The following is a 19,486-nucleotide window of genomic DNA, read 5'->3' on the forward strand; positions in this document are numbered from 1 at the left end:
CCCTCAGCTGATACCCCTTTACAAGTGGGAGACCCTGCTCCGAGTCCAGCCCGAGTGCAAAAGGCCCCAGCGAGATTTGAACTCGCAACCCCTGGTTTACAAGACCAGTGCTCTAACCCCTGAGCTATGGAGCCACAAGGCTCCAGGTCCTGACTCACGCGCAGACAAACGTACCGAGTCAAGCAGCTGGCAACATGAGGGAGACACGGTGCCCGGCTCAGCTACACAGCGGAGAAAGCAGAGAAAGGACGCCACGGCGAAGCTGAAGTCTTGCACAGGCCCATGGAAGACACCGAAGATCACCGAGGGAATCGACAGTCGGTCTGGCTCTTGTGTGGTTCCATGGTGTAATGGTTAGCACTCTGGACTCTGAATCCAGCGATCCGAGTTCAACTCTCGGTGGAACCTTTTGTGGGTGGAATTGGTGTCTGGAATGCCAAACGGGAATTACCGCTGAAACAAACGGGGTGGGGAAAAAAAAGGCCACGCTTCCCTGACCGGGAATCGAACCCGGGCCGCGGCGGTGAGAGCGCCGAATCCTAACCACTAGACCACCAGGGACACGGAGGAAAGCCCTCTCCCGTCTGTGGCGTGCCCGCAGCGCGACCGAAGTCGGCTCTGAAAGCGGGGCCAAGCTCGGCAATCTTGAATTGAGACAGAGACTCGTCCACCAGCGATTCTTAAAACTGCAGTAACCCGTTGAAGACACGACCCCGCCTGCCGTCGTCACTTAGATCTAACCCGCAAAAGAATCACTGCTACAACGGCTTCCGCGACACAATGGTCAGCCACCTGGGGGAGGAACCGTGGTATGAATGACTGGAAGGACACAACAGGGAAACCCACCAGGTTCAGTGTCATACAGACTAGTGTCGCTTGACAGACAAAACTTGCAGTACAAGATTTCTAAAGATTCTTCACAATCACTGGAGTTACAGCCATCACACATCGGTGGGTTAACACTCACACACACAAAGAAAACCAGATCGCCCAGCACAAAGAAGAAAACAAGACTTACACCAAGTTGAGAGCACTTTGCCGCTGGGGGAACGGAATAACGACTATCTTCGATATTGACGCCAGGCTTTCCCTACACAAGGCCAGAACCAGACCGCGATAAGATGGCTCCGGGATGCCCGCGCTGCTCAGGTCGAGCCCGTTATGCCAAAGCAGCCTGTGGCGGGCAATGAAAACACAAGCAGCCCGTGTGTCTGCTTCCTGGTCTGCAAAGGCTCTCCAGGAAAATCTCTCTTGCGCTTCTGCTGAACTGCTGCTTCATCTACGCAGGGGCCCCCGCCTTCTTAATCAAGGAGTCCAATGGCAGCATTTGTCGCAAGTGCTCGTCAGTTCCCACACAGTCGGGGAGGAGCCCTGGACTTGATGAGGACAACGACAGCCTGCTTGGCATTGTTTTCCTCGGCACCTATCAATTAACACAGCAGGGTGTGACGTCCCCGGGGCGTGGGGTGTGAGTGAGGGACAGGAAGCAAGCAAGAGACAGAGGAAGTCAAGAGCCACCACACCCTGTTGCTTGCCAGTAATCACACAACTATGGCCCTCAGCTGATACCCCTTTACAAGTGGGAGACCCTGCTCCGAGTCCAGCCCGAGTGCAAAAGGCCCCAGCGAGATTTGAACTCGCAACCCCTGGTTTACAAGACCAGTGCTCTAACCCCTGAGCTATGGAGCCACAAGGCTCCAGGTCCTGACTCACGCGCAGACAAACGTACCGAGTCAAGCAGCTGGCAACATGAGGGAGACACGGTGCCCGGCTCAGCTACACAGCGGAGAAAGCAGAGAAAGGACGCCACGGCGAAGCTGAAGTCTTGCACAGGCCCATGGAAGACACCGAAGATCACCGAGGGAATCGACAGTCGGTCTGGCTCTTGTGTGGTTCCATGGTGTAATGGTTAGCACTCTGGACTCTGAATCCAGCGATCCGAGTTCAACTCTCGGTGGAACCTTTTGTGGGTGGAATTGGTGTCTGGAATGCCAAACGGGAATTACCGCTGAAACAAACGGGGTGGGGAAAAAAAAGGCCACGCTTCCCTGACCGGGAATCGAACCCGGGCCGCGGCGGTGAGAGCGCCGAATCCTAACCACTAGACCACCAGGGACACGGAGGAAAGCCCTCTCCCGTCTGTGGCGTGCCCGCAGCGCGACCGAAGTCGGCTCTGAAAGCGGGGCCAAGCTCGGCAATCTTGAATTGAGACAGAGACTCGTCCACCAGCGATTCTTAAAACTGCAGTAACCCGTTGAAGACACGACCCCGCCTGCCGTCGTCACTTAGATCTAACCCGCAAAAGAATCACTGCTACAACGGCTTCCGCGACACAATGGTCAGCCACCTGGGGGAGGAACCGTGGTATGAATGACTGGAAGGACACAACAGGGAAACCCACCAGGTTCAGTGTCATACAGACTAGTGTCGCTTGACAGACAAAACTTGCAGTACAAGATTTCTAAAGATTCTTCACAATCACTGGAGTTACAGCCATCACACATCGGTGGGTTAACACTCACACACACAAAGAAAACCAGATCGCCCAGCACAAAGAAGAAAACAAGACTTACACCAAGTTGAGAGCACTTTGCCGCTGGGGGAACGGAATAACGACTATCTTCGATATTGACGCCAGGCTTTCCCTACACAAGGCCAGAACCAGACCGCGATAAGATGGCTCCGGGATGCCCGCGCTGCTCAGGTCGAGCCCGTTATGCCAAAGCAGCCTGTGGCGGGCAATGAAAACACAAGCAGCCCGTGTGTCTGCTTCCTGGTCTGCAAAGGCTCTCCAGGAAAATCTCTCTTGCGCTTCTGCTGAACTGCTGCTTCATGTACGCAGGGGCCCCCGCCTTCTTAATCAAGGAGTCCAATGGCAGCATTTGTCGCAAGTGCTCGTCAGTTCCCACACAGTCGGGGAGGAGACCTGGACTTGATGAGGACAACGACAGCCTGCTTGGCATTGTTTTCCTCGGCACCTATCAATTAACACAGCAGGGTGTGACGTCCCCGGGGCGTGGGGTGTGAGTGAGGGACAGGAAGCAAGCAAGAGACAGAGGAAGTCAAGAGCCACCACACCCTGTTGCTTGCCAGTAATCACACAACTATGGCCCTCAGCTGATACCCCTTTACAAGTGGGAGACCCTGCTCCGAGTCCAGCCCGAGTGCAAAAGGCCCCAGCGAGATTTGAACTCGCAACCCCTGGTTTACAAGACCAGTGCTCTAACCCCTGAGCTATGGAGCCACAAGGCTCCAGGTCCTGACTCACGCGCAGACAAACGTACCGAGTCAAGCAGCTGGCAACATGAGGGAGACACGGTGCCCGGCTCAGCTACACAGCGGAGAAAGCAGAGAAAGGACGCCACGGCGAAGCTGAAGTCTTGCACAGGCCCATGGAAGACACCGAAGATCACCGAGGGAATCGACAGTCGGCCTGGCTCTTGTGTGGTTCCATGGTGTAATGGTTAGCACTCTGGACTCTGAATCCAGCGATCCGAGTTCAAATCTCGGTGGAACCTTTTGTGGGTGGAATTGGTGTCTGGAATGCCAAACGGGAATTACCGCTGAAACAAACGGGGTGGGGAAAAAAAAGGCCACGCTTCCCTGACCGGGAATCGAACCCGGGCCGCGGCGGTGAGAGCGCCGAATCCTAACCACTAGACCACCAGGGACACGGAGGAAAGCCCTCTCCCGTCTGTGGCGTGCCCGCAGCGCGACCGACGTCGGCTCTGAAAGCGGGGCCAAACTCGGCAATCTTGAATTGAGACAGAGACTCGTCCACCAGCGATTCTTAAAACTGCAGTAACCCGTTGAAGACACGACCCCGCCTGCCGTCGTCACTTAGATCTAACCCGCAAAAGAATCACTGCTACAACGGCTTCCGCGACACAATGGTCAGCCACCTGGGGGAGGAACCGTGGTATGAATGACTGGAAGGACACAACAGGGAAACCCACCAGGTTCAGTGTCATACAGACTAGTGTCGCTTGACAGACAAAACTTGCAGTACAAGATTTCTAAAGATTCTTCACAATCACTGGAGTTACAGCCATCACACATCGGTGGGTTAACACTCACACACACAAAGAAAACCAGATCGCCCAGCACAAAGAAGAAAACAAGACTTACACCAAGTTGAGAGCACTTTGCCGCTGGGGGAACGGAATAACGACTATCTTCGATATTGACGCCAGGCTTTCCCTACACAAGGCCAGAACCAGACCGCGATAAGATGGCTCCGGGATGCCCGCGCTGCTCAGGTCGAGCCCGTTATGCCAAAGCAGCCTGTGGCGGGCAATGAAAACACAAGCAGCCCGTGTGTCTGCTTCCTGGTCTGCAAAGGCTCTCCAGGAAAATCTCTCTTGCGCTTCTGCTGAACTGCTGCTTCATCTACGCAGGGGCCCCCGCCTTCTTAATCAAGGAGTCCAATGGCAGCATTTGTCGCAAGTGCTCGTCAGTTCCCACACAGTCGGGGAGGAGCCCGGGACTTGATGAGGACAACGACAGCCTGCTTGGCATTGTTTTCCTCGGCACCTATCAATTAACACAGAAGGGTGTGACGTCCCCGGGGCGTGGGGTGTGAGTGAGGGACAGGAAGCAAGCAAGAGACAGAGGAAGTCAAGAGCCACCACACCCTGTTGCTTGCCAGTAATCACACAACTATGGCCCTCAGCTGATACCCCTTTACAAGTGGGAGACCCTGCTCCGAGTCCAGCCCGAGTGCAAAAGGCCCCAGCGAGATTTGAACTCGCGACCCCTGGTTTACAAGACCAGTGCTCTAACCCCTGAGCTATGGAGCCACAAGGCTCCAGGTCCTGACTCACGCGCAGACAAACGTACCGAGTCAAGCAGCTGGCAACATGAGGGAGACACGGTGCCCGGCTCAGCTACACAGCGGAGAAAGCAGAGAAAGGACGCCACGGCGAAGCTGAAGTCTTGCACAGGCCCATGGAAGACACCGAAGATCACCGAGGGAATCGACAGTCGGCCTGGCTCTTGTGTGGTTCCATGGTGTAATGGTTAGCACTCTGGACTCTGAATCCAGCGATCCGAGTTCAAATCTCGGTGGAACCTTTTGTGGGTGGAATTGGTGTCTGGAATGCCAAACGGGAATTACCGCTGAAACAAACGGGGTGGGGAAAAAAAAAGGCCACGCTTCCCTGACCGGGAATCGAACCCGGGCCGCGGCGGTGAGAGCGCCGAATCCTAACCACTAGACCACCAGGGACACGGAGGAAAGCCCTCTCCCGTCTGTGGCGTGCCCGCAGCGCGACCGACGTCGGCTCTGAAAGCGGGGCCAAGCTCGGCAATCTTGAATTGAGACAGAGACTCGTCCACCAGCGATTCTTAAAACTGCAGTAACCCGTTGAAGACACGACCCCGCCTGCCGTCGTCACTTAGATCTAACCCGCAAAAGAATCACTGCTACAACGGCTTCCGCGACACAATGGTCAGCCACCTGGGGGAGGAACCGTGGTATGAATGACTGGAAGGACACAACAGGGAAACCCACCAGGTTCAGTGTCATACAGACTAGTGTCGCTTGACAGACAAAACTTGCAGTACAAGATTTCTAAAGATTCTTCACAATCACTGGAGTTACAGCCATCACACATCGGTGGGTTAACACTCACACACACAAAGAAAACCAGATCGCCCAGCACAAAGAAGAAAACAAGACTTACACCAAGTTGAGAGCACTTTGCCGCTGGGGGAACGGAATAACGACTATCTTCGATATTGACGCCAGGCTTTCCCTACACAAGGCCAGAACCAGACCGCGATAAGATGGCTCCGGGATGCCCGCGCTGCTCAGGTCGAGCCCGTTATGCCAAAGCAGCCTGTGGCGGGCAATGAAAACACAAGCAGCCCGTGTGTCTGCTTCCTGGTCTGCAAAGGCTCTCCAGGAAAATCTCTCTTGCGCTTCTGCTGAACTGCTGCTTCATCTACGCAGGGGCCCCCGCCTTCTTAATCAAGGAGTCCAATGGCAGCATTTGTCGCAAGTGCTCGTCAGTTCCCACACAGTCGGGGAGGAGCCCGGGACTTGATGAGGACAACGACAGCCTGCTTGGCATTGTTTTCCTCGGCACCTATCAATTAACACAGCAGGGTGTGACGTCCCCGGGGCGTGGGGTGTGAGTGAGGGACAGGAAGCAAGCAAGAGACAGAGGAAGTCAAGAGCCACCACACCCTGTTGCTTGCCAGTAATCACACAACTATGGCCCTCAGCTGATACCCCTTTACAAGTGGGAGACCCTGCTCCGAGTCCAGCCCGAGTGCAAAAGGCCCCAGCGAGATTTGAACTCGCGACCCCTGGTTTACAAGACCAGTGCTCTAACCCCTGAGCTATGGAGCCACAAGGCTCCAGGTCCTGACTCACGCGCAGACAAACGTACCGAGTCAAGCAGCTGGCAACATGAGGGAGACACGGTGCCCGGCTCAGCTACACAGCGGAGAAAGCAGAGAAAGGACGCCACGGCGAAGCTGAAGTCTTGCACAGGCCCATGGAAGACACCGAAGATCACCGAGGGAATCGACAGTCGGCCTGGCTCTTGTGTGGTTCCATGGTGTAATGGTTAGCACTCTGGACTCTGAATCCAGCGATCCGAGTTCAAATCTCGGTGGAACCTTTTGTGGGTGGAATTGGTGTCTGGAATGCCAAACGGGAATTACCACTGAAACAAACGGGGTGGGGAAAAAAAAGGCCACGCTTCCCTGACCGGGAATCGAACCCGGGCCGCGGCGGTGAGAGCGCCGAATCCTAACCACTAGACCACCAGGGACACGGAGGAAAGCCCTCTCCCGTCTGTGGCGTGCCCGCAGCGCGACCGACGTCGGCTCTGAAAGCGGGGCCAAGCTCGGCAATCTTGAATTGAGACAGAGACTCGTCCACCAGCGATTCTTAAAACTGCAGTAACCCGTTGAAGACACGACCCCGCCTGCCGTCGTCACTTAGATCTAACCCGCAAAAGAATCACTGCTACAACGGCTTCCGCGACACAATGGTCAGCCACCTGGGGGAGGAACCGTGGTATGAATGACTGGAAGGACACAACAGGGAAACCCACCAGGTTCAGTGTCATACAGACTAGTGTCGCTTGACAGACAAAACTTGCAGTACAAGATTTCTAAAGATTCTTCACAATCACTGGAGTTACAGCCATCACACATCGGTGGGTTAACACTCACACACACAAAGAAAACCAGATCGCCCAGCACAAAGAAGAAAACAAGACTTACACCAAGTTGAGAGCACTTTGCCGCTGGGGGAACGGAATAACGACTATCTTCGATATTGACGCCAGGCTTTCCCTACACAAGGCCAGAACCAGACCGCGATAAGATGGCTCCGGGATGCCCGCGCTGCTCAGGTCGAGCCCGTTATGCCAAAGCAGCCTGTGGCGGGCAATGAAAACACAAGCAGCCCGTGTGTCTGCTTCCTGGTCTGCAAAGGCTCTCCAGGAAAATCTCTCTTGCGCTTCTGCTGAACTGCTGCTTCATCTACGCAGGGGCCCCCGCCTTCTTAATCAAGGAGTCCAATGGCAGCATTTGTCGCAAGTGCTCGTCAGTTCCCACACAGTCGGGGAGGAGCCCGGGACTTGATGAGGACAACGACAGCCTGCTTGGCATTGTTTTCCTCGGCACCTATCAATTAACACAGCAGGGTGTGACGTCCCCGGGGCGTGGGGTGTGAGTGAGGGACAGGAAGCAAGCAAGAGACAGAGGAAGTCAAGAGCCACCACACCCTGTTGCTTGCCAGTAATCACACAACTATGGCCCTCAGCTGATACCCCTTTACAAGTGGGAGACCCTGCTCCGAGTCCAGCCCGAGTGCAAAAGGCCCCAACAAGATTTGAACTCGCGACACCTGGTTTACAAGACCAGTGCTCTAACCCCTGAGCTATGGAGCCACAAGGCTCCAGGTCCTGACTCACGCGCAGACAAACGTACCGAGTCAAGCAGCTGGCAACATGAGGGAGACACGGTGCCCGGCTCAGCTACACAGTGGAGAAAGCAGAGAAAGGACGCCACGGCGAAGCTGAAGTCTTGCACAGGCCCATGGAAGACACCGAAGATCACCGAGGGAATCGACAGTCGGCCTGGCTCTTGTGTGGTTCCATGGTGTAATGGTTAGCACTCTGGACTCTGAATCCAGCGATCCGAGTTCAAATCTCGGTGGAACCTTTTGTGGGTGGAATTGGTGTCTGGAATGCCAAACGGGAATTACCGCTGAAACAAACGGGGTGGGGAAAAAAAAGGCCACGCTTCCCTGACCGGGAATCGAACCCGGGCCGCGGCGGTGAGAGCGCCAAATCCTAACCACTAGACCACCAGGGACACGGAGGAAAGCCCTCTCCCGTCTGTGGCGTGCCCGCAGCGCGACCGACGTCGGCTCTGAAAGCGGGGCCAAGCTCGGCAATCTTGAATTGAGACAGAGACTCGTCCACCAGCGATTCTTAAAACTGCAGTAACCCGTTGAAGACACGACCCCGCCTGCCGTCGTCACTTAGATCTAACCCGCAAAAGAATCACTGCTACAACGGCTTCCGCGACACAATGGTCAGCCACCTGGGGGAGGAACCGTGGTATGAATGACTGGAAGGACACAACAGGGAAACCCACCAGGTTCAGTGTCATACAGACTAGTGTCGCTTGACAGACAAAACTTGCAGTACAAGATTTCTAAAGATTCTTCACAATCACTGGAGTTACAGCCATCACACATCGGTGGGTTAACACTCACACACACAAAGAAAACCAGATCGCCCAGCACAAAGAAGAAAACAAGACTTACACCAAGTTGAGAGCACTTTGCCGCTGGGGGAACGGAATAACGACTATCTTCGATATTGACGCCAGGCTTTCCCTACACAAGGCCAGAACCAGACCGCGATAAGATGGCTCCGGGATGCCCGCGCTGCTCAGGTCGAGCCCGTTATGCCAAAGCAGCCTGTGGCGGGCAATGAAAACACAAGCAGCCCGTGTGTCTGCTTCCTGGTCTGCAAAGGCTCTCCAGGAAAATCTCTCTTGCGCTTCTGCTGAACTGCTGCTTCATCTACGCAGGGGCCCCCGCCTTCTTAATCAAGGAGTCCAATGGCAGCATTTGTCGCAAGTGCTCGTCAGTTCCCACACAGTCGGGGAGGAGCCCGGGACTTGATGAGGACAACGACAGCCTGCTTGGCATTGTTTTCCTCGGCACCTATCAATTAACACAGCAGGGTGTGACGTCCCCGGGGCGTGGGGTGTGAGTGAGGGACAGGAAGCAAGCAAGAGACAGAGGAAGTCAAGAGCCACCACACCCTGTTGCTTGCCAGTAATCACACAACTATGGCCCTCAGCTGATACCCCTTTACAAGTGGGAGACCCTGCTCCGAGTCCAGCCCGAGTGCAAAAGGCCCCAGCGAGATTTGAACTCGCGACCCCTGGTTTACAAGACCAGTGCTCTAACCCCTGAGCTATGGAGCCACAAGGCTCCAGGTCCTGACTCACGCGCAGACAAACGTACCGAGTCAAGCAGCTGGCAACATGAGGGAGACACGGTGCCCGGCTCAGCTACACAGCGGAGAAAGCAGAGAAAGGACGCCACGGCGAAGCTGAAGTCTTGCACAGGCCCATGGAAGACACCGAAGATCACCGAGGGAATCGACAGTCGGCCTGGCTCTTGTGTGGTTCCATGGTGTAATGGTTAGCACTCTGGACTCTGAATCCAGCGATCCGAGTTCAAATCTCGGTGGAACCTTTTGTGGGTGGAATTGGTGTCTGGAATGCCAAACGGGAATTACCGCTGAAACAAACGGGGTGGGGAAAAAAAAGGCCACGCTTCCCTGACCGGGAATCGAACCCGGGCCGCGGCGGTGAGAGCGCCGAATCCTAACCACTAAACCACCAGGGACACGGAGGAAAGCCCTCTCCTGTCTGTGGCGTGCCCGCAGCGCGACCGACGTCGGCTCTGAAAGCGGGGCCAAGCTCGGCAATCTTGAACTGAGACAGAGACTCGTCCACCAGCGATTCTTAAAACTGCAGTAACCCGTTGAAGACACGACCCCGCCTGCCGTCGTCACTTAGATCTAACCCGCAAAAGAATCACTGCTACAACGGCTTCCGCGACACAATGGTCAGCCACCTGGGGGAGGAACCGTGGTATGAATGACTGGAAGGACACAACAGGGAAACCCACCAGGTTCAGTGTCATACAGACTAGTGTCGCTTGACAGACAAAACTTGCAGTACAAGATTTCTAAAGATTCTTCACAATCACTGGAGTTACAGCCATCACACATCGGTGGGTTAACACTCACACACACAAAGAAAACCAGATCGCCCAGCACAAAGAAGAAAACAAGACTTACACCAAGTTGAGAGCACTTTGCCGCTGGGGGAACGGAATAACGACTATCTTCGATATTGACGCCAGGCTTTCCCTACACAAGGCCAGAACCAGACCGCGATAAGATGGCTCCGGGATGCCCGCGCTGCTCAGGTCGAGCCCGTTATGCCAAAGCAGCCTGTGGCGGGCAATGAAAACACAAGCAGCCCGTGTGTCTGCTTCCTGGTCTGCAAAGGCTCTCCAGGAAAATCTCTCTTGCGCTTCTGCTGAACTGCTGCTTCATCTACGCAGGGGCCCCCGCCTTCTTAATCAAGGAGTCCAATGGCAGCATTTGTCGCAAGTGCTCGTCAGTTCCCACACAGTCGGGGAGGAGCCCTGGACTTGATGAGGACAACGACAGCCTGCTTGGCATTGTTTTCCTCGGCACCTATCAATTAACACAGCAGGGTGTGACGTCCCCGGGGCGTGGGGTGTGAGTGAGGGACAGGAAGCAAGCAAGAGACAGAGGAAGTCAAGAGCCACCACACCCTGTTGCTTGCCAGTAATCACACAACTATGGCCCTCAGCTGATACCCCTTTACAAGTGGGAGACCCTGCTCCGAGTCCAGCCCGAGTGCAAAAGGCCCCAGCGAGATTTGAACTCGCAACCCCTGGTTTACAAGACCAGTGCTCTAACCCCTGAGCTATGGAGCCACAAGGCTCCAGGTCCTGACTCACGCGCAGACAAACGTACCGAGTCAAGCAGCTGGCAACATGAGGGAGACACGGTGCCCGGCTCAGCTACACAGCGGAGAAAGCAGAGAAAGGACGCCACGGCGAAGCTGAAGTCTTGCACAGGCCCATGGAAGACACCGAAGATCACCGAGGGAATCGACAGTCGGTCTGGCTCTTGTGTGGTTCCATGGTGTAATGGTTAGCACTCTGGACTCTGAATCCAGCGATCCGAGTTCAACTCTCGGTGGAACCTTTTGTGGGTGGAATTGGTGTCTGGAATGCCAAACGGGAATTACCGCTGAAACAAACGGGGTGGGGAAAAAAAAGGCCACGCTTCCCTGACCGGGAATCGAACCCGGGCCGCGGCGGTGAGAGCGCCGAATCCTAACCACTAGACCACCAGGGACACGGAGGAAAGCCCTCTCCCGTCTGTGGCGTGCCCGCAGCGCGACCGAAGTCGGCTCTGAAAGCGGGGCCAAGCTCGGCAATCTTGAATTGAGACAGAGACTCGTCCACCAGCGATTCTTAAAACTGCAGTAACCCGTTGAAGACACGACCCCGCCTGCCGTCGTCACTTAGATCTAACCCGCAAAAGAATCACTGCTACAACGGCTTCCGCGACACAATGGTCAGCCACCTGGGGGAGGAACCGTGGTATGAATGACTGGAAGGACACAACAGGGAAACCCACCAGGTTCAGTGTCATACAGACTAGTGTCGCTTGACAGACAAAACTTGCAGTACAAGATTTCTAAAGATTCTTCACAATCACTGGAGTTACAGCCATCACACATCGGTGGGTTAACACTCACACACACAAAGAAAACCAGATCGCCCAGCACAAAGAAGAAAACAAGACTTACACCAAGTTGAGAGCACTTTGCCGCTGGGGGAACGGAATAACGACTATCTTCGATATTGACGCCAGGCTTTCCCTACACAAGGCCAGAACCAGACCGCGATAAGATGGCTCCGGGATGCCCGCGCTGCTCAGGTCGAGCCCGTTATGCCAAAGCAGCCTGTGGCGGGCAATGAAAACACAAGCAGCCCGTGTGTCTGCTTCCTGGTCTGCAAAGGCTCTCCAGGAAAATCTCTCTTGCGCTTCTGCTGAACTGCTGCTTCATCTACGCAGGGGCCCCCGCCTTCTTAATCAAGGAGTCCAATGGCAGCATTTGTCGCAAGTGCTCGTCAGTTCCCACACAGTCGGGGAGGAGACCTGGACTTGATGAGGACAACGACAGCCTGCTTGGCATTGTTTTCCTCGGCACCTATCAATTAACACAGCAGGGTGTGACGTCCCCGGGGCGTGGGGTGTGAGTGAGGGACAGGAAGCAAGCAAGAGACAGAGGAAGTCAAGAGCCACCACACCCTGTTGCTTGCCAGTAATCACACAACTATGGCCCTCAGCTGATACCCCTTTACAAGTGGGAGACCCTGCTCCGAGTCCAGCCCGAGTGCAAAAGGCCCCAGCGAGATTTGAACTCGCAACCCCTGGTTTACAAGACCAGTGCTCTAACCCCTGAGCTATGGAGCCACAAGGCTCCAGGTCCTGACTCACGCGCAGACAAACGTACCGAGTCAAGCAGCTGGCAACATGAGGGAGACACGGTGCCCGGCTCAGCTACACAGCGGAGAAAGCAGAGAAAGGACGCCACGGCGAAGCTGAAGTCTTGCACAGGCCCATGGAAGACACCGAAGATCACCGAGGGAATCGACAGTCGGGCTGGCTCTTGTGTGGTTCCATGGTGTAATGGTTAGCACTCTGGACTCTGAATCCAGCGATCCGAGTTCAAATCTCGGTGGAACCTTTTGTGGGTGGAATTGGTGTCTGGAATGCCAAACGGGAATTACCGCTGAAACAAACGGGGTGGGGAAAAAAAAGGCCACGCTTCCCTGACCGGGAATCGAACCCGGGCCGCGGCGGTGAGAGCGCCGAATCCTAACCACTAGACCACCAGGGACACGGAGGAAAGCCCTCTCCCGTCTGTGGCGTGCCCGCAGCGCGACCGACGTCGGCTCTGAAAGCGGGGCCAAACTCGGCAATCTTGAATTGAGACAGAGACTCGTCCACCAGCGATTCTTAAAACTGCAGTAACCCGTTGAAGACACGACCCCGCCTGCCGTCGTCACTTAGATCTAACCCGCAAAAGAATCACTGCTACAACGGCTTCCGCGACACAATGGTCAGCCACCTGGGGGAGGAACCGTGGTATGAATGACTGGAAGGACACAACAGGGAAACCCACCAGGTTCAGTGTCATACAGACTAGTGTCGCTTGACAGTCAAAACTTGCAGTACAAGATTTCTAAAGATTCTTCACAATCACTGGAGTTACAGCCATCACACATCGGTGGGTTAACACTCACACACACAAAGAAAACCAGATCGCCCAGCACAAAGAAGAAAACAAGACTTACACCAAGTTGAGAGCACTTTGCCGCTGGGGGAACGGAATAACGACTATCTTCGATATTGACGCCAGGCTTTCCCTACACAAGGCCAGAACCAGACCGCGATAAGATGGCTCCGGGATGCCCGCGCTGCTCAGGTCGAGCCCGTTATGCCAAAGCAGCCTGTGGCGGGCAATGAAAACACAAGCAGCCCGTGTGTCTGCTTCCTGGTCTGCAAAGGCTCTCCAGGAAAATCTCTCTTGCGCTTCTGCTGAACTGCTGCTTCATCTACGCAGGGGCCCCCGCCTTCTTAATCAAGGAGTCCAATGGCAGCATTTGTCGCAAGTGCTCGTCAGTTCCCACACAGTCGGGGAGGAGCCCGGGACTTGATGAGGACAACGACAGCCTGCTTGGCATTGTTTTCCTCGGCACCTATCAATTAACACAGCAGGGTGTGACGTCCCCGGGGCGTGGGGTGTGAGTGAGGGACAGGAAGCAAGCAAGAGACAGAGGAAGTCAAGAGCCACCACACCCTGTTGCTTGCCAGTAATCACACAACTATGGCCCTCAGCTGATACCCCTTTACAAGTGGGAGACCCTGCTCCGAGTCCAGCCCGAGTGCAAAAGGCCCCAGCGAGATTTGAACTCGCGACCCCTGGTTTACAAGACCAGTGCTCTAACCCCTGAGCTATGGAGCCACAAGGCTCCAGGTCCTGACTCACGCGCAGACAAACGTACCGAGTCAAGCAGCTGGCAACATGAGGGAGACACGGTGCCCGGCTCAGCTACACAGCGGAGAAAGCAGAGAAAGGACGCCACGGCGAAGCTGAAGTCTTGCACAGGCCCATGGAAGACACCGAAGATCACCGAGGGAATCGACAGTCGGCCTGGCTCTTGTGTGGTTCCATGGTGTAATGGTTAGCACTCTGGACTCTGAATCCAGCGATCCGAGTTCAAATCTCGGTGGAACCTTTTGTGGGTGGAATTGGTGTCTGGAATGCCAAACGGGAATTACCGCTGAAACAAACGGGGTGGGGAAAAAAAAAGGCCACGCTTCCCTGACCGGGAATCGAACCCGGGCCGCGGCGGTGAGAGCGCCGAATCCTAACCACTAGACCACCAGGGACACGGAGGAAAGCCCTCTCCCGTCTGTGGCGTGCCCGCAGCGCGACCGACGTCGGCTCTGAAAGCGGGGCCAAGCTCGGCAATCTTGAATTGAGACAGAGACTCGTCCACCAGCGATTCTTAAAACTGCAGTAACCCGTTGAAGACACGACCCCGCCTGCCGTCGTCACTTAGATCTAACCCGCAAAAGAATCACTGCTACAACGGCTTCCGCGACACAATGGTCAGCCACCTGGGGGAGGAACCGTGGTATGAATGACTGGAAGGACACAACAGGGAAACCCACCAGGTTCAGTGTCATACAGACTAGTGTCGCTTGACAGACAAAACTTGCAGTACAAGATTTCTAAAGATTCTTCACAATCACTGGAGTTACAGCCATCACACATCGGTGGGTTAACACTCACACACACAAAGAAAACCAGATCGCCCAGCACAAAGAAGAAAACAAGACTTACACCAAGTTGAGAGCACTTTGCCGCTGGGGGAACGGAATAACGACTATCTTCGATATTGACGCCAGGCTTTCCCTACACAAGGCCAGAACCAGACCGCGATAAGATGGCTCCGGGATGCCCGCGCTGCTCAGGTCGAGCCCGTTATGCCAAAGCAGCCTGTGGCGGGCAATGAAAACACAAGCAGCCCGTGTGTCTGCTTCCTGGTCTGCAAAGGCTCTCCAGGAAAATCTCTCTTGCGCTTCTGCTGAACTGCTGCTTCATCTACGCAGGGGCCCCCGCCTTCTTAATCAAGGAGTCCAATGGCAGCATTTGTCGCAAGTGCTCGTCAGTTCCCACACAGTCGGGGAGGAGCCCGGGACTTGATGAGGACAACGACAGCCTGCTTGGCATTGTTTTCCTCGGCACCTATCAATTAACACAGCAGGGTGTGACGTCCCCGGGGCGTGGGGTGTGAGTGAGGGACAGGAAGCAAGCAAGAGACAGAGGAAGTCAAGAGCCACCACACCCTGTTGCTTGCCAGTAATCACACAACTATGGCCCTCAGCTGATACCCCTTTACAAGTGGGAGACCCTGCTCCGAGTCCAGCCCGAGTGCAAAAGGCCCCAGCGAGATTTGAACTCGCGACCCCTGGTTTACAAGACCAGTGCTCTAACCCCTGAGCTATGGAGCCACAAGGCTCCAGGTCCTGACTCACGCGCAGACAAACGTACCGAGTCAAGCAGCTGGCAACATGAGGGAGACACGGTGCCCGGCTCAGCTACACAGCGGAGAAAGCAGAGAAAGGACGCCACGGCGAAGCTGAAGTCTTGCACAGGCCCATGGAAGACACCGAAGATCACCGAGGGAATCGACAGTCGGCCTGGCTCTTGTGTGGTTCCATGGTGTAATGGTTAGCACTCTGGACTCTGAATCCAGCGATCCGAGTTCAAATCTCGGTGGAACCTTTTGTGGGTGGAATTGGTGTCTGGAATGCCAAACGGGAATTACCGCTGAAACAAACGGGGTGGGGAAAAAAAAGGCCACGCTTCCCTGACCGGGAATCGAACCCGGGCCGCGGCGGTGAGAGCGCCGAATCCTAACCACTAGACCACCAGGGACACGGAGGAAAGCCCTCTCCCGTCTGTGGCGTGCCCGCAGCGCGACCGACGTCGGCTCTGAAAGCGGGGCCAAGCTCGGCAATCTTGAATTGAGACAGAGACTCGTCCACCAGCGATTCTTAAAACTGCAGTAACCCGTTGAAGACACGACCCCGCCTGCCGTCGTCACTTAGATCTAACCCGCAAAAGAATCACTGCTACAACGGCTTCCGCGACACAATGGTCAGCCACCTGGGGGAGGAACCGTGGTATGAATGACTGGAAGGACACAACAGGGAAACCCACCAGGTTCAGTGTCATACAGACTAGTGTCGCTTGACAGACAAAACTTGCAGTACAAGATTTCTAAAGATTCTTCACAATCACTGGAGTTACAGCCATCACACATCGGTGGGTTAACACTCACACACACAAAGAAAACCAGATCGCCCAGCACAAAGAAGAAAACAAGACTTACACCAAGTTGAGAGCACTTTGCCGCTGGGGGAACGGAATAACGACTATCTTCGATATTGACGCCAGGCTTTCCCTACACAAGGCCAGAACCAGACCGCGATAAGATGGCTCCGGGATGCCCGCGCTGCTCAGGTCGAGCCCGTTATGCCAAAGCAGCCTGTGGCGGGCAATGAAAACACAAGCAGCCCGTGTGTCTGCTTCCTGGTCTGCAAAGGCTCTCCAGGAAAATCTCTCTTGCGCTTCTGCTGAACTGCTGCTTCATCTACGCAGGGGCCCCCGCCTTCTTAATCAAGGAGTCCAATGGCAGCATTTGTCGCAAGTGCTCGTCAGTTCCCACACAGTCGGGGAGGAGCCCGGGACTTGATGAGGACAACGACAGCCTGCTTGGCATTGTTTTCCTCGGCACCTATCAATTAACACAGCAGGGTGTGACGTCCCCGGGGCGTGGGGTGTGAGTGAGGGACAGGAAGCAAGCAAGAGACAGAGGAAGTCAAGAGCCACCACACCCTGTTGCTTGCCAGTAATCACACAACTATGGCCCTCAGCTGATACCCCTTTACAAGTGGGAGACCCTGCTCCGAGTCCAGCCCGAGTGCAAAAGGCCCCACCGAGATTTGAACTCGCGACCCCTGGTTTACAAGACCAGTGCTCTAACCCCTGAGCTATGGAGCCACAAGGCTCCAGGTCCTGACTCACGCGCAGACAAACGTACCGAGTCAAGCAGCTGGCAACATGAGGGAGACACGGTGCCCGGCTCAGCTACACAGCGGAGAAAGCAGAGAAAGGACGCCACGGCGAAGCTGAAGTCTTGCACAGGCCCATGGAAGACACCGAAGATCACCGAGGGAATCGACAGTCGGCCTGGCTCTTGTGTGGTTCCATGGTGTAATGGTTAGCACTCTGGACTCTGAATCCAGCGATCCGAGTTCAAATCTCGGTGGAACCTTTTGTGGGTGGAATTGGTGTCTGGAATGCCAAACGGGAATTACCGCTGAAACAAACGGGGTGGGGAAAAAAAAAGGCCACGCTTCCCTGACCGGGAATCGAACCCGGGCCGCGGCGGTGAGAGCGCCGAATCCTAACCACTAGACCACCAGGGACACGGAGGAAAGCCCTCTCCCGCCTGTGGCGTGCCCGCAGCGCGACCGACGTCGGCTCTGAAAGCGGGGCCAAGCTCGGCAATCTTGAATTGAGACAGAGACTCGTCCACCAGCGATTCTTAAAACTGCAGTAACCCGTTGAAGACACGACCCCGCCTGCCGTCGTCACTTAGATCTAACCCGCAAAAGAATCACTGCTACAACGGCTTCCGCGACACAATGGTCAGCCACCTGGGGGAGGAACCGTGGTATGAATGACTGGAAGGACACAACAGGGAAACCCACCAGGTTCAGTGTCATACAGACTAGTGTCGCTTGACAGACAAAACTTGCAGTACAAGATTTCTAAAGATTCTTCACAATCACTGGAGTTACAGCCATCACACATCGGTGGGTTAACACTCACACACACAAAGAAAACCAGATCGCCCAGCACAAAGAAGAAAACAAGACTTACACCAAGTTGAGAGCACTTTGCCGCTGGGGGAACGGAATAACGACTATCTTCGATATTGACGCCAGGCTTTCCCTACACAAGGCCAGAACCAGACCGCGATAAGATGGCTCCGGGATGCCCGCGCTGCTCAGGTCGAGCCCGTTATGCCAAAGCAGCCTGTGGCGGGCAATGAAAACACAAGCAGCCCGTGTGTCTGCTTCCTGGTCTGCAAAGGCTCTCCAGGAAAATCTCTCTTGCACTTCTGCTGAACTGCTGCTTCATCTACGCAGGGGCCCCCGCCTTCTTAATCAAGGAGTCCAATGGCAGCATTTGTCGCAAGTGCTCGTCAGTTCCCACACAGTCGGGGAGGAGCCCGGGACTTGATGAGGACAACGACAGCCTGCTTGGCATTGTTTTCCTCGGCACCTATCAATTAACACAGCAGGGTGTGACGTCCCCGGGGCGTGGGGTGTGAGTGAGGGACAGGAAGCAAGCAAGAGACAGAGGAAGTCAAGAGCCACCACACCCTGTTGCTTGCCAGTAATCACACAACTATGGCCCTCAGCTGATACCCCTTTACAAGTGGGAGACCCTGCTCCGAGTCCAGCCCGAGTGCAAAAGGCCCCAGCGAGATTTGAACTCGCGACCCCTGGTTTACAAGACCAGTGCTCTAACCCCTGAGCTATGGAGCCACAAGGCTCCAGGTCCTGACTCACGCGCAGACAAACGTACCGAGTCAAGCAGCTGGCAACATGAGGGAGACACGGTGCCCGGCTCAGCTACACAGCGGAGAAAGCAGAGAAAGGACGCCACGGCGAAGCTGAAGTCTTGCACAGGCCCATGGAAGACACCGAAGATCACCGAGGGAATCGACAGTCGGCCTGGCTCTTGTGTGGTTCCATGGTGTAATGGTTAGCACTCTGGACTCTGAATCCAGCGATCCGAGTTCAAATCTCGGTGGAACCTTTTGTGGGTGGAATTGGTGTCTGGAATGCCAAACGGGAATTACCGCTGAAACAAACGGGGTGGGGAAAAAAAAAGGCCACGCTTCCCTGACCGGGAATCGAACCCGGGCCGCGGCGGTGAGAGCGCCGAATCCTAACCACTAGACCACCAGGGACACGGAGGAAAGCCCTCTCCCGTCTGTGGCGTGCCCGCAGCGCGACCGACGTCGGCTCTGAAAGCGGGGCCAAGCTCGGCAATCTTGAATTGAGACAGAGACTCGTCCACCAGCGATTCTTAAAACTGCAGTAACCCGTTGAAGACACGACCCCGCCTGCCGTCGTCACTTAGATCTAACCCGCAAAAGAATCACTGCTACAACGGCTTCCGCGACACAATGGTCAGCCACCTGGGGGAGGAACCGTGGTATGAATGACTG

At 55.2% G+C, this 19,486-nt stretch overlaps 39 non-coding genes across 39 annotated transcripts; 13 read left to right on the top strand and 26 right to left on the bottom strand.

Moving 5' to 3' along the window:
• Positions 1-61: 61 nt before the first annotated feature.
• trnat-ugu (transfer RNA threonine (anticodon UGU)) lies at positions 62-134 on the bottom strand. The gene has a single exon. It is a non-coding gene; the product is annotated as a tRNA-Thr (tRNA).
• Positions 135-336: 202 nt separating this feature from the next.
• trnaq-cug (transfer RNA glutamine (anticodon CUG)) lies at positions 337-408 on the top strand. Its single transcript has one exon. It is a non-coding gene; the product is annotated as a tRNA-Gln (tRNA).
• An 81-nt stretch (positions 409-489) lies between these two features.
• Positions 490-561, bottom strand: trnae-cuc (transfer RNA glutamic acid (anticodon CUC)). Its single transcript has one exon. It is a non-coding gene; the product is annotated as a tRNA-Glu (tRNA).
• A 1,055-nt stretch (positions 562-1,616) lies between these two features.
• Positions 1,617-1,689, bottom strand: trnat-ugu (transfer RNA threonine (anticodon UGU)). Its single transcript has one exon. It is a non-coding gene; the product is annotated as a tRNA-Thr (tRNA).
• A 202-nt stretch (positions 1,690-1,891) lies between these two features.
• On the top strand, positions 1,892-1,963 carry trnaq-cug (transfer RNA glutamine (anticodon CUG)). The gene has a single exon. It is a non-coding gene; the product is annotated as a tRNA-Gln (tRNA).
• An 81-nt stretch (positions 1,964-2,044) lies between these two features.
• Positions 2,045-2,116, bottom strand: trnae-cuc (transfer RNA glutamic acid (anticodon CUC)). Its single transcript has one exon. It is a non-coding gene; the product is annotated as a tRNA-Glu (tRNA).
• A 1,055-nt stretch (positions 2,117-3,171) lies between these two features.
• Positions 3,172-3,244, bottom strand: trnat-ugu (transfer RNA threonine (anticodon UGU)). Its single transcript has one exon. It is a non-coding gene; the product is annotated as a tRNA-Thr (tRNA).
• A 202-nt stretch (positions 3,245-3,446) lies between these two features.
• On the top strand, positions 3,447-3,518 carry trnaq-cug (transfer RNA glutamine (anticodon CUG)). Its single transcript has one exon. It is a non-coding gene; the product is annotated as a tRNA-Gln (tRNA).
• Positions 3,519-3,599: 81 nt separating this feature from the next.
• trnae-cuc (transfer RNA glutamic acid (anticodon CUC)) lies at positions 3,600-3,671 on the bottom strand. The gene has a single exon. It is a non-coding gene; the product is annotated as a tRNA-Glu (tRNA).
• A 1,055-nt stretch (positions 3,672-4,726) lies between these two features.
• On the bottom strand, positions 4,727-4,799 carry trnat-ugu (transfer RNA threonine (anticodon UGU)). Its single transcript has one exon. It is a non-coding gene; the product is annotated as a tRNA-Thr (tRNA).
• A 202-nt stretch (positions 4,800-5,001) lies between these two features.
• trnaq-cug (transfer RNA glutamine (anticodon CUG)) lies at positions 5,002-5,073 on the top strand. The gene has a single exon. It is a non-coding gene; the product is annotated as a tRNA-Gln (tRNA).
• An 82-nt stretch (positions 5,074-5,155) lies between these two features.
• On the bottom strand, positions 5,156-5,227 carry trnae-cuc (transfer RNA glutamic acid (anticodon CUC)). Its single transcript has one exon. It is a non-coding gene; the product is annotated as a tRNA-Glu (tRNA).
• Positions 5,228-6,282: 1,055 nt separating this feature from the next.
• On the bottom strand, positions 6,283-6,355 carry trnat-ugu (transfer RNA threonine (anticodon UGU)). The gene has a single exon. It is a non-coding gene; the product is annotated as a tRNA-Thr (tRNA).
• A 202-nt stretch (positions 6,356-6,557) lies between these two features.
• trnaq-cug (transfer RNA glutamine (anticodon CUG)) lies at positions 6,558-6,629 on the top strand. Its single transcript has one exon. It is a non-coding gene; the product is annotated as a tRNA-Gln (tRNA).
• An 81-nt stretch (positions 6,630-6,710) lies between these two features.
• trnae-cuc (transfer RNA glutamic acid (anticodon CUC)) lies at positions 6,711-6,782 on the bottom strand. The gene has a single exon. It is a non-coding gene; the product is annotated as a tRNA-Glu (tRNA).
• Positions 6,783-7,837: 1,055 nt separating this feature from the next.
• Positions 7,838-7,910, bottom strand: trnat-ugu (transfer RNA threonine (anticodon UGU)). Its single transcript has one exon. It is a non-coding gene; the product is annotated as a tRNA-Thr (tRNA).
• Positions 7,911-8,112: 202 nt separating this feature from the next.
• trnaq-cug (transfer RNA glutamine (anticodon CUG)) lies at positions 8,113-8,184 on the top strand. The gene has a single exon. It is a non-coding gene; the product is annotated as a tRNA-Gln (tRNA).
• Positions 8,185-8,265: 81 nt separating this feature from the next.
• trnae-cuc (transfer RNA glutamic acid (anticodon CUC)) lies at positions 8,266-8,337 on the bottom strand. Its single transcript has one exon. It is a non-coding gene; the product is annotated as a tRNA-Glu (tRNA).
• A 1,055-nt stretch (positions 8,338-9,392) lies between these two features.
• Positions 9,393-9,465, bottom strand: trnat-ugu (transfer RNA threonine (anticodon UGU)). Its single transcript has one exon. It is a non-coding gene; the product is annotated as a tRNA-Thr (tRNA).
• Positions 9,466-9,667: 202 nt separating this feature from the next.
• Positions 9,668-9,739, top strand: trnaq-cug (transfer RNA glutamine (anticodon CUG)). Its single transcript has one exon. It is a non-coding gene; the product is annotated as a tRNA-Gln (tRNA).
• An 81-nt stretch (positions 9,740-9,820) lies between these two features.
• trnae-cuc (transfer RNA glutamic acid (anticodon CUC)) lies at positions 9,821-9,892 on the bottom strand. The gene has a single exon. It is a non-coding gene; the product is annotated as a tRNA-Glu (tRNA).
• A 1,055-nt stretch (positions 9,893-10,947) lies between these two features.
• On the bottom strand, positions 10,948-11,020 carry trnat-ugu (transfer RNA threonine (anticodon UGU)). Its single transcript has one exon. It is a non-coding gene; the product is annotated as a tRNA-Thr (tRNA).
• A 202-nt stretch (positions 11,021-11,222) lies between these two features.
• On the top strand, positions 11,223-11,294 carry trnaq-cug (transfer RNA glutamine (anticodon CUG)). Its single transcript has one exon. It is a non-coding gene; the product is annotated as a tRNA-Gln (tRNA).
• An 81-nt stretch (positions 11,295-11,375) lies between these two features.
• Positions 11,376-11,447, bottom strand: trnae-cuc (transfer RNA glutamic acid (anticodon CUC)). Its single transcript has one exon. It is a non-coding gene; the product is annotated as a tRNA-Glu (tRNA).
• Positions 11,448-12,502: 1,055 nt separating this feature from the next.
• trnat-ugu (transfer RNA threonine (anticodon UGU)) lies at positions 12,503-12,575 on the bottom strand. The gene has a single exon. It is a non-coding gene; the product is annotated as a tRNA-Thr (tRNA).
• Positions 12,576-12,777: 202 nt separating this feature from the next.
• On the top strand, positions 12,778-12,849 carry trnaq-cug (transfer RNA glutamine (anticodon CUG)). The gene has a single exon. It is a non-coding gene; the product is annotated as a tRNA-Gln (tRNA).
• An 81-nt stretch (positions 12,850-12,930) lies between these two features.
• trnae-cuc (transfer RNA glutamic acid (anticodon CUC)) lies at positions 12,931-13,002 on the bottom strand. The gene has a single exon. It is a non-coding gene; the product is annotated as a tRNA-Glu (tRNA).
• A 1,055-nt stretch (positions 13,003-14,057) lies between these two features.
• trnat-ugu (transfer RNA threonine (anticodon UGU)) lies at positions 14,058-14,130 on the bottom strand. The gene has a single exon. It is a non-coding gene; the product is annotated as a tRNA-Thr (tRNA).
• A 202-nt stretch (positions 14,131-14,332) lies between these two features.
• On the top strand, positions 14,333-14,404 carry trnaq-cug (transfer RNA glutamine (anticodon CUG)). Its single transcript has one exon. It is a non-coding gene; the product is annotated as a tRNA-Gln (tRNA).
• An 82-nt stretch (positions 14,405-14,486) lies between these two features.
• On the bottom strand, positions 14,487-14,558 carry trnae-cuc (transfer RNA glutamic acid (anticodon CUC)). The gene has a single exon. It is a non-coding gene; the product is annotated as a tRNA-Glu (tRNA).
• Positions 14,559-15,613: 1,055 nt separating this feature from the next.
• On the bottom strand, positions 15,614-15,686 carry trnat-ugu (transfer RNA threonine (anticodon UGU)). The gene has a single exon. It is a non-coding gene; the product is annotated as a tRNA-Thr (tRNA).
• Positions 15,687-15,888: 202 nt separating this feature from the next.
• On the top strand, positions 15,889-15,960 carry trnaq-cug (transfer RNA glutamine (anticodon CUG)). The gene has a single exon. It is a non-coding gene; the product is annotated as a tRNA-Gln (tRNA).
• An 81-nt stretch (positions 15,961-16,041) lies between these two features.
• trnae-cuc (transfer RNA glutamic acid (anticodon CUC)) lies at positions 16,042-16,113 on the bottom strand. Its single transcript has one exon. It is a non-coding gene; the product is annotated as a tRNA-Glu (tRNA).
• A 1,055-nt stretch (positions 16,114-17,168) lies between these two features.
• On the bottom strand, positions 17,169-17,241 carry trnat-ugu (transfer RNA threonine (anticodon UGU)). Its single transcript has one exon. It is a non-coding gene; the product is annotated as a tRNA-Thr (tRNA).
• Positions 17,242-17,443: 202 nt separating this feature from the next.
• On the top strand, positions 17,444-17,515 carry trnaq-cug (transfer RNA glutamine (anticodon CUG)). Its single transcript has one exon. It is a non-coding gene; the product is annotated as a tRNA-Gln (tRNA).
• Positions 17,516-17,597: 82 nt separating this feature from the next.
• Positions 17,598-17,669, bottom strand: trnae-cuc (transfer RNA glutamic acid (anticodon CUC)). Its single transcript has one exon. It is a non-coding gene; the product is annotated as a tRNA-Glu (tRNA).
• A 1,055-nt stretch (positions 17,670-18,724) lies between these two features.
• trnat-ugu (transfer RNA threonine (anticodon UGU)) lies at positions 18,725-18,797 on the bottom strand. The gene has a single exon. It is a non-coding gene; the product is annotated as a tRNA-Thr (tRNA).
• A 202-nt stretch (positions 18,798-18,999) lies between these two features.
• On the top strand, positions 19,000-19,071 carry trnaq-cug (transfer RNA glutamine (anticodon CUG)). The gene has a single exon. It is a non-coding gene; the product is annotated as a tRNA-Gln (tRNA).
• Positions 19,072-19,153: 82 nt separating this feature from the next.
• On the bottom strand, positions 19,154-19,225 carry trnae-cuc (transfer RNA glutamic acid (anticodon CUC)). The gene has a single exon. It is a non-coding gene; the product is annotated as a tRNA-Glu (tRNA).
• Between the last annotated feature and the right edge of the window lie 261 nt (positions 19,226-19,486).

This window comes from Lepisosteus oculatus, chromosome 6 (assembly GCF_040954835.1).
Source record: "Lepisosteus oculatus isolate fLepOcu1 chromosome 6, fLepOcu1.hap2, whole genome shotgun sequence".
In the NCBI taxonomy this organism is placed as follows: Eukaryota; Metazoa; Chordata; class Actinopteri; order Semionotiformes; family Lepisosteidae; genus Lepisosteus; species Lepisosteus oculatus.